Source organism: Pituophis catenifer, unplaced genomic scaffold (assembly GCF_029215685.1).
Source record: "Pituophis catenifer annectens isolate HBS135680 unplaced genomic scaffold, rPitCat1.0.hap2 SCAF_2, whole genome shotgun sequence".
Classification (NCBI taxonomy): Eukaryota; Metazoa; Chordata; class Lepidosauria; order Squamata; family Colubridae; genus Pituophis; species Pituophis catenifer.
Genome location: NW_027256882.1, coordinates 23,221,953 through 23,232,594, shown reverse-complemented (window position 1 = coordinate 23,232,594; position 10,642 = coordinate 23,221,953). Strand labels below are relative to the sequence as shown.

Below are 10,642 nucleotides of genomic sequence, written 5' to 3'. Positions count from 1 at the left end.
ACAGTTCTCAAATATTGGAATGCTGCCATCCTGTCACTCCTAGTTCTACTCTTCCTTCGACTAGACATAAGCAGCAACCTTTCCTCTTATGCTGTAGCCTCCAGTCCCCTACTTGTCTTTCTTGCTCTTTCCTGCACTCTTACTACCCTTAACATCTTTTTTGTATCGTGATACAAAATGTACAAAACCACCAAGATGAACTTTAGCCCAGTCTGGAATGTTTAAACAAGTTCATGAATAAAGGGTTTAAAAATGCTTGGACGGTTGCAAAGAAACTCCAGGGGTAGGACCTACATTTTAATCTGACTTTGCCTTGCCCGTTTTGGAAAGAAGAATGATATCGGGGTCAAGACGGATATCAGCTGTTCAAGAGAGGCTGAATCAGGAAAGAAAACCCAGAAGAGTTCTAGAATTCTTACTTTATTGATATAGGCTAGATTGACAGAATCTTAAGATCAGAATGTTGTTCAATTCCAAATGTCATTTTGCCTATTTTAAATCTCTTAACTCTGCATGTGAAAAATATGAAACAGTCAATCTCTCTGCAGTTGATCTCTCGACTTCACCTTTATTGCCCATGTTCTGTGCCAAGACTCACCAAAGGTGTTTTGTATCCTTTCCGTAGGGACTTGAAATATGGTTTTTCAAAAGTCTGCATTACCTTTATTGTATCATAAAAAAAACATGCCATCCAAGCCTCAAGTCAGCTCTTCTCTTCTGAATGCGAGACCACCAGACCTTTGGGGAGGGGGGAAAATGGGGGGGGGGAGAAAGATGGGCATCTCCTATCATTTAGGCGCGATGAAAAGAGAAGACAATTTCCATGAGATCCTTTACCGTAGGCGCCTGAACAGACCTCCTTGAATTTACAACTGAACCAGAAGATTTGATAGATGATTAGAGTGAAGAAACTGTAGAACTTGGTTTTTCTATCTGACAACAGCTGCAAAGCTCTCTTCACACAGAGATGGAAGGACTCACATACAGTCAGGTCCAAAAATATTGGGACATCGACACAATTCTAACATCTTTGGCTCTATACACCACCACAATGGAGTTGGAATGAAACAAACACAATGTGCGTTAACTGCAGACTGTCAGCTTTAATTTGACGGTATGTACATCCAACTCAGGTGAACAGTGTAGGATTTACAGCAGTTTATATATGTGCCCCCCACTTGTTAAGGGACCAAAAGTAATGGGACAATTGGCTTCTCAGCTGTTCCATGGCCAGGTGTGTGATATTCCCTCATTACCCCAATTACAATGTGCAGATAAAAGGCCCAGAGTTCATTTCAAGTGTGCTATTTGCATTTGGAATCTGTTGCTGTCAACTCTCAAGATGAGATCCAAAGAGCTGTCACTATCAGTGAAGCAAGCCATCATTAGGCTGAAGAAACAAAACAAACCCATCAGAGAGATAGCAAGAACATTAGGCATGGCCAAAACAACTGTTTGAAACATTCTCAAAAAGAAGGAATGCACCGGTGAGCTCAGCAACACCAAAAGACCTGGGAGACCACGGAAAACAAGTGTGGTGGATGACCAAAGAATTCTTTCCCTGGTGAAGAAAACACCCTTCACAACAGTTGGCCAGATCAAGAACACTCTCCAGGAGGTAGGTGTATGTGTGTCAAAGTCAACAATCAAGAGAAGACTTCACCAGGGTGAATAGAGAGGGTTCACCACAAAATGTAAACCATTGTTGAGTTTCAAAAACAGGAAGGCCAGATTAGAGTTTGCCAAAACATCTAACAAAGCCTTCACAGTTCTGGAACAAGATCCTATGGACAGATGAGACCAAGATCAACTTGTACCAAAGTGATGGGAAGAGAAGAGTATGGAGAAGGAAAGGAATTGCTCATGATCCTAAGCATACCACCTCATCATGAAGCATGGTGGTGGTAGTGTCATGGCGTGGGCATGTATGGCTGCCAATGGAACTGGTTCTCTTGTATTTATTGATGATGTGACTGCTGACAAAAGCAGCAGGATGAATTCTGAAGTGTTTTGGGCAATATTATCTGCTCACATTCAGCCAAATGCTGCAGAACTCATTGGACGGCACTTCACAGTGTAGATGGACAATGACCCAAAGCATACTGCAAAAGCAACCAAAGAGTTTTTGAAGGGACAGAAGTGGAATGTTATGCAATGGCCAAGTCAATCACCTGACCTGAATCCCATTGAGCATGCATTTCACTTGCTGAAGACAAAACTGAAGGGAAAATGCCCCAAGAACAAGCAGGAACTGAAGACAGTTGCAGTAGAGACCTGGCAGAGCATCACCAGGGATGAAACCCAGCTTCTGGTGATGTCTATGCGTTCCAGACTTCAGACTGTGATTGACTGCAAAGGATTTGCAACCAAGTATTAAGAAGGGAAAGTTTGATTTATGATTATTATTCTGTCCCATTACTTTTGGTCCCTTAACAAGTGGGAGGCACATATGCAAACTGCTGTAAGTCCTACACCATTCACCTGAGTTGGATGTACATACCCTCAAATTAAAGCTGACAGTCTGCAGTTAACACACATTGTGTTTGTTTCATTCCAACTCCATTGTGGTGGTGTATAGAGCCAAAGATGTTAGAATTGTGTCGATGTCCCAATATTTCTGGACCTGACTGTATACCCAGAATGGGAGAATGGATGGGAAAGTTGACTGCTTTGAGTAAAGAAAACTATTTAGATTTCCTTCTACTTGGAAACCACTCTTGGATTTGCTTGTAATTGAAAGAAATGAAATTTAAACCTTGGGTTTTTATGGATATACATGTTTATAATGATAAACGTAGTTTATTATGGTTTATTCTAATTCAAAGAGCTATTGAGACTTAGGATTTTTACCTGTAGTGAAGAAAGTTGGAAGTTACTTTTTCTCTTTAGCTTTTCCCCCCTTTTTGTCTGCACACTCCAATTTTGCTTTTCCCTCCCTCCCCCTTGCCTTTTTTTCCACTTCTTTCTCCTTGGTTTTCTTGGACTTTGTTTTTCTAAAATTTAACAAAGTTTGCAAACTTTTTATGATTTTCAGGGGTTGATCCACTATGGAAAACTGCTCCACCATGAGGGCATAGTGGGCGTTTTCCCATGTGATTTCTCTGATATGTCGCTCTTGAGCAAAACTTTATCACACTCAATGCATCTCTATGGCTTCATTCCTCTATGGACCTTTTGATGATTTCTAAGGTTTCGTTTTCAGGTGAAACTTTTACCACACTCCCCACATTTATAGGGCCTTTTCCCTGTGTGCCCCTTTTGGGGTCTCTGAAGATCAGCAGACTCCCCAAATCTTTTCTCACATTTGGGCATTGATAGAGTCTATCTCTGGTGTGAAGTCTCTGGTGTCGAATTAGGTGTGACTTTTCAACAAAACATCTCCACATTCATTTGACTTCACCTTGTATTCTCCATGTTACTTTTCTAAAAACTCTCAATTTATCATCTAGAGGTAGTCCTCTAATTACGACCACCATTGAGCCCAAAATTTATGTTGTTAAGTGAAACGCTCGTTAAGTGAGTTTTCCCCATTTTACGACCTTTCTTGCCACAGTTGTTAAGTGAATCACTGCAGTTGTTTAGCTAGTCACATGGTTGTTAAGTGAATCTGGCTTCTCTCTTTGACTTTGGTTGTGAAAAGGTCGCAAAAGGGGATCGGGTGACCCTGGAGCACTGCAACCGTCAGAAATGTGAGTCAGTAGTCAAGTATCTGAACTTTAATCACGTGACCATGGGGATGCTGAGAGATGGTCATCAGTCATTTTTTTCAGTGCCACTGTAACTTCAAACGGTCACTAAATGAACCCTCTTTTCATTCATTCATTCATTCATTCATTCATTCATTCGTCCAATTGATATGCCGCCCTTCTCCGAAGACTCAGGGTGGCTGCATTATAGCAATAGCCTGCATACTTTTATGTATATACCTGCTTATTAGGGCTTTCGGGGGGCCCTAAGCGGTGTTGTTCTATACAAAGCTGGCTTATTGCCCCCACAATCCGGCTCCTCAATTTACCTACCTCGAAAGGATGGAAGGCTGAGTCAACCTTGAGCCTGGTGAGATTTGAATTCGCACTAATTGCAGGCAGCTGGCAGCTAACTGCTAGCACTTAACAGCACTTAGTCCGCTGTACCACCGAGGCTCCCTTTTTCTTTTTAAATTCTTAGAATCATAGGGCTGCAAGGGAGCCACCACAGAATAACAGAGCTGTATTCTTCTAGTCCTACCTTCCCTGCCCAAGGCAGGAGTCCTTATACGGTTCCAGACAATTTCACATTAGATATTAGGTTTTCACACTCATATCAGATTTCCATATTCACGTCTTAGAATTAAATTTTTACAAAATTATAACAAAATTTAACTTGGCAAGAAAATTTCCAAGGAGGCAATTTTAACGGAGAAACACTAGAAGGCAAGACGTTCCACTTGGCAAGGAAAAGTATTCTCATCTTATACACCTGTAAGGTTTTCCTCCTGTGTGGATTTTTCATGTGCATCTGAAGATCTGATGATCAGATAAAAATCTTTGCCACATTCTAAGCACTGATAGAAGTTTCTCTCCAGTAAGAATTCATTGATGCTGAAAGAGTATTTTTCCAGGCAAACCATACATCACACTTCAAACATTTAAAGTGCATTTACCTATATCAGTGGTTCTCAACCTTCCTAATGCCGCGACCCTTTAATACAGTTCCTCATGTTGTGGTGCCCCCCAACCAGGGGTGGGTTCTAAATTTTTTTACTACCGGTTCTGTGGGCATGGCTTGGAGGTCATGTGACCGGGTGGCCATGGCTATGTGTACTCAGAGGGCTGAAAAAAGTCATTTCTGACAGGTCCTCGCACTTTTGACTGGTCCTCACACTTATGACCATCCTCACATTTATGCCCGTGCAGCATTCTTAACAACCATGTCACTCATTTCACAACTGCTTCTCTTCACCATGGTGATAAGATAGGGCAAAAAACGTAAAATGTGAGGACAGTCGTAAGTTCGAGGACTGGTCAAAAGTGCAAGGACCAGTCAAAAATAACTTTTTCAGCCCTCTGAGTAGTCCATATGCATAAAAGGATACAGCAATAGAGAGGGATGAAGGAAGGGAAGGGAAATTAGAGTAGGAGTGAGGGTAAGAGAGGGAGGAAGAGAGGACGAGAAGGAGAATGGAAGAGGAAGAAGGGAGGAGAAGAAGAGAGGGGGAAGAAAGTAAGAAGGAAAGAAAAGAGAGAGGTGGTAGGTTTGAGGAGAAAGACTGCTGTACAATAAAAAAGATGAAAGGGAAGAAAGCCAACCCCAAACAAATATAAAGATATTAAGATAAAGAATGAATTGTTAAACTTTAAAGAATAAAAGAGAACAAATAGGAATAAGTAGCAATAATTAGAAACACACATACAAACATACAATGTATTTTCTTTGAACAGAGTATTTGGCCGGTTCACAAATTTAAACAGTGTATAGTCATTTCAATTAAATTTACAATTTCTATATTTCCTTTTTGCCATATTTATTCCTCAATTTTTTAAAAAAACCAATATTATCCTTCATCCTCATCTCTAATCTTAATCAAATTCAATTTTTCCCTTCTATTCTATATTTTACCCCTTCGCATTGTCATCTATTTTTATATCCATCCTCACATTGGTTAATTATGTAATTATGTAATACAGCTGTTTAATACAAATTCAACATTTTAATATAAACCAATTAGTTATATAACTATCTTTTTTGTATATTAATCAATATGAACATGAATATTCCAATTATTTCCATGCAATCCAATTTCTTACAAATCAATTAATTATATATACCAATAATAATAAACCAAATAATTTCCCCCATATGTTCCTCCAAACCACAACTTAATCATTTCTGCTTTCAACACAATATACAATTAATAGTATCTCAATTATTACAATTCCCTAGTTAAATAGAGCTTTTTTTCTTTTGTGTTTTAAAATCTTGAACCTCCTCTTTTGCCCTAAATTTCCCATTGTTTGCAGTTTTGCACCTACCTTTTTTGGTGAGGAAAAAGAAAAAGAAATCTCTCTCTGCCTCATTTTGTCACGTTGCAGCAAAGACCCTGTTTTACTTTCAGTTTCGCTTTTTCAGCATAGCTAGGGGAAAAAAATCTGCTCCAGCAATTTACCTCTTTGAACAGAACCCTCTGCAAATCAGCTGAGAGCAAATCAGCTGAGAGTCAGGAGGCTGATCAAATCAACTTATGGTAATTAACCTATTTCTATTTTTGCAGGCACTGGTCTACTCATTTGTTTTCTTTTAACACTGATCAGCTGTAGGGCGGCCCTTTGAAGCCCCGCGGCAAGAATTTAAACAGTTTTTTTCCCTCTAGCCATCAGCTGGGACTCAGGAGGCAGCAATAGATTGGGAGTGGGCGGGGTAAGCAAATGGCGACCTGCGATCCAACAGAGGCAGAGGGTGAGGGTGAGTGAAGGCATGGGGGGGAGCGAGAGAGGGCTTGGGCGACCCCTGTGAAATGGCCATTCGACCCCCAAAGGGGTCGTGACCTCCAGGTTGAGAACCGCTGGCCTATATGAGTGTGAGTTTTAAGGGACGATTGACAAGAAAATGGTCTCCCACGATCTAAGTGTTTCTAATCCCCCTCCTTTATGAACTCTTAACCTGCACTCTGTGTATCTCTATGACTTCACTCGTGTATGGACTTTTTGATGCTTTCCAAGGTTGTATTTTCGAGGAAAACATTTCCCACACTCTGCACATTTGTACGGCTTCTCCCCCGTGTGGATTTTCTGATGAGCCCGTAGATCGCTTGCTGCAATAAAACTTTTCCCACACTCCCCACATTTGCATGGCTTCTCCCCTGTGTGCCGCTTCTGATGCCTGTGAAGTTCACCAGACGCCACAAATGTTTTCTCACATTCTGGGCATTGATAACGTTTGTCTCGTGTGAATTCTCTGATGTCGCATTAGACTTGACTTGTAGCCAAAACATCTCCCACATTCTGGGCACTCAAAGGGTGTTTCTCCGGTGTGAATTCTCTGATGTTGAATTAGTTGTGCCTTGCCACAGAAACATTTCCCACATTCTGGGCACTTTTTATTTTTCTGCACATGCGCACGCCTGAAAGGTTTCTCTCCTTTGTGAATCCTCTCATGTTTTCTAAAATAATATTTGCAATGAAAAGTTTTCTCACACTCCGGACATTTATATTGCTTCTCTAAGTGGCTTCTCTGATGCATCACAAATATATCTTTCCGGGTGAAAGATTTCTCACACTCCAGACATTTATATTGCTTCTCTAAGTGGATTTCCTGATGCATCACAAGTGTATATTTCCGGGTGAAAGATTTCTCACACACTGAGCATTTGTGGAGTTTCTCACCTGTATGAGTTTGGCAGTGAATTCTAAGGGTTGATGAACGACCAAATTCTTTCCCACATTCTAAACATTTGAACTTTTTTTCCCCTCTGTGAACATTCTCATGCTTCCTGAGGCTTCCTTTTGTACGGAAAAATGTTCCACACTCGATGCACATATAGGGCTTCTCCCCTGTATGGATACTCTGATGTCGAAAAAGAGCTGCCTTAAAAGAATAACATTTATCACAATCCTTACATTTATATAGTTTTTCTCCCGTGTGCAGTCTTTGGTGTCTCCGAAGTTCAGAAGAAACCACAAATCTTTTCTCACATTCTGAGCATTGATAGGGTCTTTCTCCAGTGTGAACACTCTGATGTTGAATTAGGGTTGACTTTCTGCCAAAACACCTCCCACATTCTGGGCACTGATAGGGTCTTTCTCCAGTGTGAACTCTCTGATGTTGAATTAGGTGTGCCTTTCTGCCAAAACATCTCCCACATTCTGGGCATTCATGGGGTCTTTCCCCAGTGTGAACTCTCTGATGTTTCAGCAGACCTGATTTGCTGGAAAAACACTTCCCACATTCTAGGCACGTTTTGCTTTCCTCCTTTGTGTGTGTTTTATTATGTTTGGAAAGAGTTGAGCTCCGAGTGAAACATTTTCCACAGTCGAAGCATTTATAAGGACTCTGCCTTGTGTGACTTTTCTCATGTTTTCTAAACAATTGTTTATTACGGAAAGATTTCCCACACTCCAGACATTGATAGGGTTCCCCTCTGGTGTGGATTTGCTGATGTTTAAGCAGCTCTGAGTTTTGGGGAAAGCACAGCCCACATTGCACACACTTGCAGGGCTTCTCTTCAGTCAGGCTGTTCTGAGGCCTAGAAAGACGCCGTCTCTCAGAAAATCTTCTCCAGCTCTTCCAGGATTCCTGAGATCTCTTTTTCTGGTGGATTCGCTGATGGGCTCCAAGGTCCGAGCCTTTAGCAAAACGTTCCCCGCACTCTCCGCATTTGTAAGGCTTCAGTCCAGGGTGGCTCCGGAGATGTTTAGCAAAGCTCCACATTCCAGGAAAGGAGTTTCCACATAGAAAACACAGGTGGGATCCATTCCCCATATGCAGCTTCCGGTGGATCAAAAGGAGGGACCGGTGACCAAAGAATTTCCCACACATGGAGCATTTTGAGTGTCTCCCCTGATTCCTCTGAGGGGACCTTTGGCCAAAGAGTTCCCCCCTTTGCATAGTTTCCAGGGGCTGCTCACTTCCAGGGCTTTCCATCCAAGGAAACTCTTAACAATCAGAACTTTGGCCAAAAGGTTGGAAGATGGGCAGGAGGATGGGCTCCAGCACGAGTCCAAAAACTCGGAAGACGAAACCTCTGGTCCCGGTGACTGACCCAGATTGGATCCTGCAAGCAGAACTTCCTCCAAAGGTTTTCCTGGTGGCCCCTGCAGGATAAAGATAAAAGAAGTGAAGGAGAGAGGAAGGTTTATTTTCTTTGGCTTTCCAAATAGCCCAAACAATAGCTGGAAGACCCCCTATATGAACCCAGGAGAAGCCCCCAAAGTCTCTATTTCCTCTCCGCAGAATCAAAGCAATGCTGGGATCCTGTTGCCCCCCCATTTGCCTGCCTGATCTGGGGATGATCCCTCCCTTTTCCTTTTGCTCGGAAGGGGGGACGATGATGCTACAGTATGTGAGACAAACTGTAAAGACCTCCCCAATAAGATTTATATGTGCCAGATAGATCTAATTGTGTACAGAGTACAACCCGTGTAGGTGTTCATGGACACTGTTCTTTGAGCCAGCACAGATTGCATATGTCTTCCTCCTAGAATGGCTTCCTATTGTTGCTTCATAATTTAAGTAAAAAAATCCTAACAAAGGGGACAGTTAATAAGTGTAACAATTGGTCTGCAGAAGTTGTGGGTACTCAAAACACTGGAGGTTTTTAAGAAAAGAATGGACCACCACGGGTCTGAAATGGTATAGGGCCATGATGGCAAACCTATGGCATGTGTGCCGGAAGTGGCACGCGGAACCATATCGCCTGCATGTGCTGTGTCGCCCATTCCTCTTTCGGGTTTCCGGGGCACGCATGCACACTGGCCAGCTAGTCTGCTGGTTACTGGTGTGCATGACGATCAGCTGGCCATCACGTGTGTGGGAGCAGCCAGCTGATCGTCGCACACAAATGTGTGCCAGTAAACAGAAGACTATCTGGCCGATGCACATGAGTGGAAAGCCAGAGGTTCGTTTCCCACTGTGTCCATGCCGACTGGGTAGTTCCTCTTAGCACACGTGCATAGCGGCAATCCCGTCGCCGCCCACATGCAGCCCTGGGACCCTTTGCCAGCCAGGAGCACTGCCGCCAGTCGCTCCTCTGTGCCCGCCCGCCTGTCTTGTCAACACCACTGTGAGGAAAGGACTGGAGCTGCGCTGCCTCGGATCCACGTGGATTGCTGCAGCGGGAGGCCAGGTATGGCTGGCTGGACGCTGCCTGGAACACGAGGCTGGCAGGAGGGGCCGCTGCTGCCTCTCAGCTGGTGTGAACCGCCTGCCGCCATAGCCTGTCGCTGCCCTCTCTGCCCCACCGACTGCTCCTGCCACTGCCAGGGAAGCAGCACCGCCAGGGGTGAGGGGGTGGCAGCCGCAAGGATGAGCAGGCTGTTCACGCCAGCAAAGGTTGGTGCAACCCTCTCCCACCATGTCTTCCAAGGGGGCACGACCACTTCCTGGGCAACGCACCTCTTACCACGACCTGGCCGGTGGGTCTCCATGAGTGAGGAGCTGCGCTCTCCTTCGGTCCTCCTGGGGCAGGAGAACCACTACCGCCGGAGGGAAGGAGTGGCAGCAGCAAGGACAGGCGGGCCGGGGTTTCCCTGTCTCCCCGCCCAAGCGGGCTTCTGGCCTCCAGGGGGAGGGAGGGAAGCCCCGGCCTGTTGCTCCTGCCACTGCCACCCCCTCGCCCCTGGCGGTTCTCGCATTGCAGCTTCCCTTGCAGTGGCAGGAGCAGCTGGCGGAGCAGAGAAGGCAGCAGCAGGCCATTTGCACCGGCTAAGAGGCAGAGGCTGTTCCTGGAGCAGTGAGGAGAAGAAGAAGCCACTGGCGGGGAGGCACGCTGCCCCAGGAGGACCGAAGGAGAACGCAGCTCCTCACTCATGGCGACCCACCTGGTGGGAAGCGGTCACGGTGAGCAGTAAGAGGCATGCCGACTCCGACGCAGTCATGCTCCGTTGGAAGAAGTGGCGGGAGAGGGTTGCTCCAACCTTTGCTGGCGCAAACGGCCTGTCCACCTCGT

The 10,642-nt window shown here is 44.4% G+C and overlaps 1 pseudogene; it reads right to left on the bottom strand.

Annotated features, from left to right (window-relative positions):
• Nucleotides 1-6,623: 6,623 nt before the first annotated feature.
• On the bottom strand, nucleotides 6,624-8,619 carry LOC139311846 (zinc finger protein 268-like; annotated as a pseudogene).
• Between the last annotated feature and the right edge of the window lie 2,023 nt (nucleotides 8,620-10,642).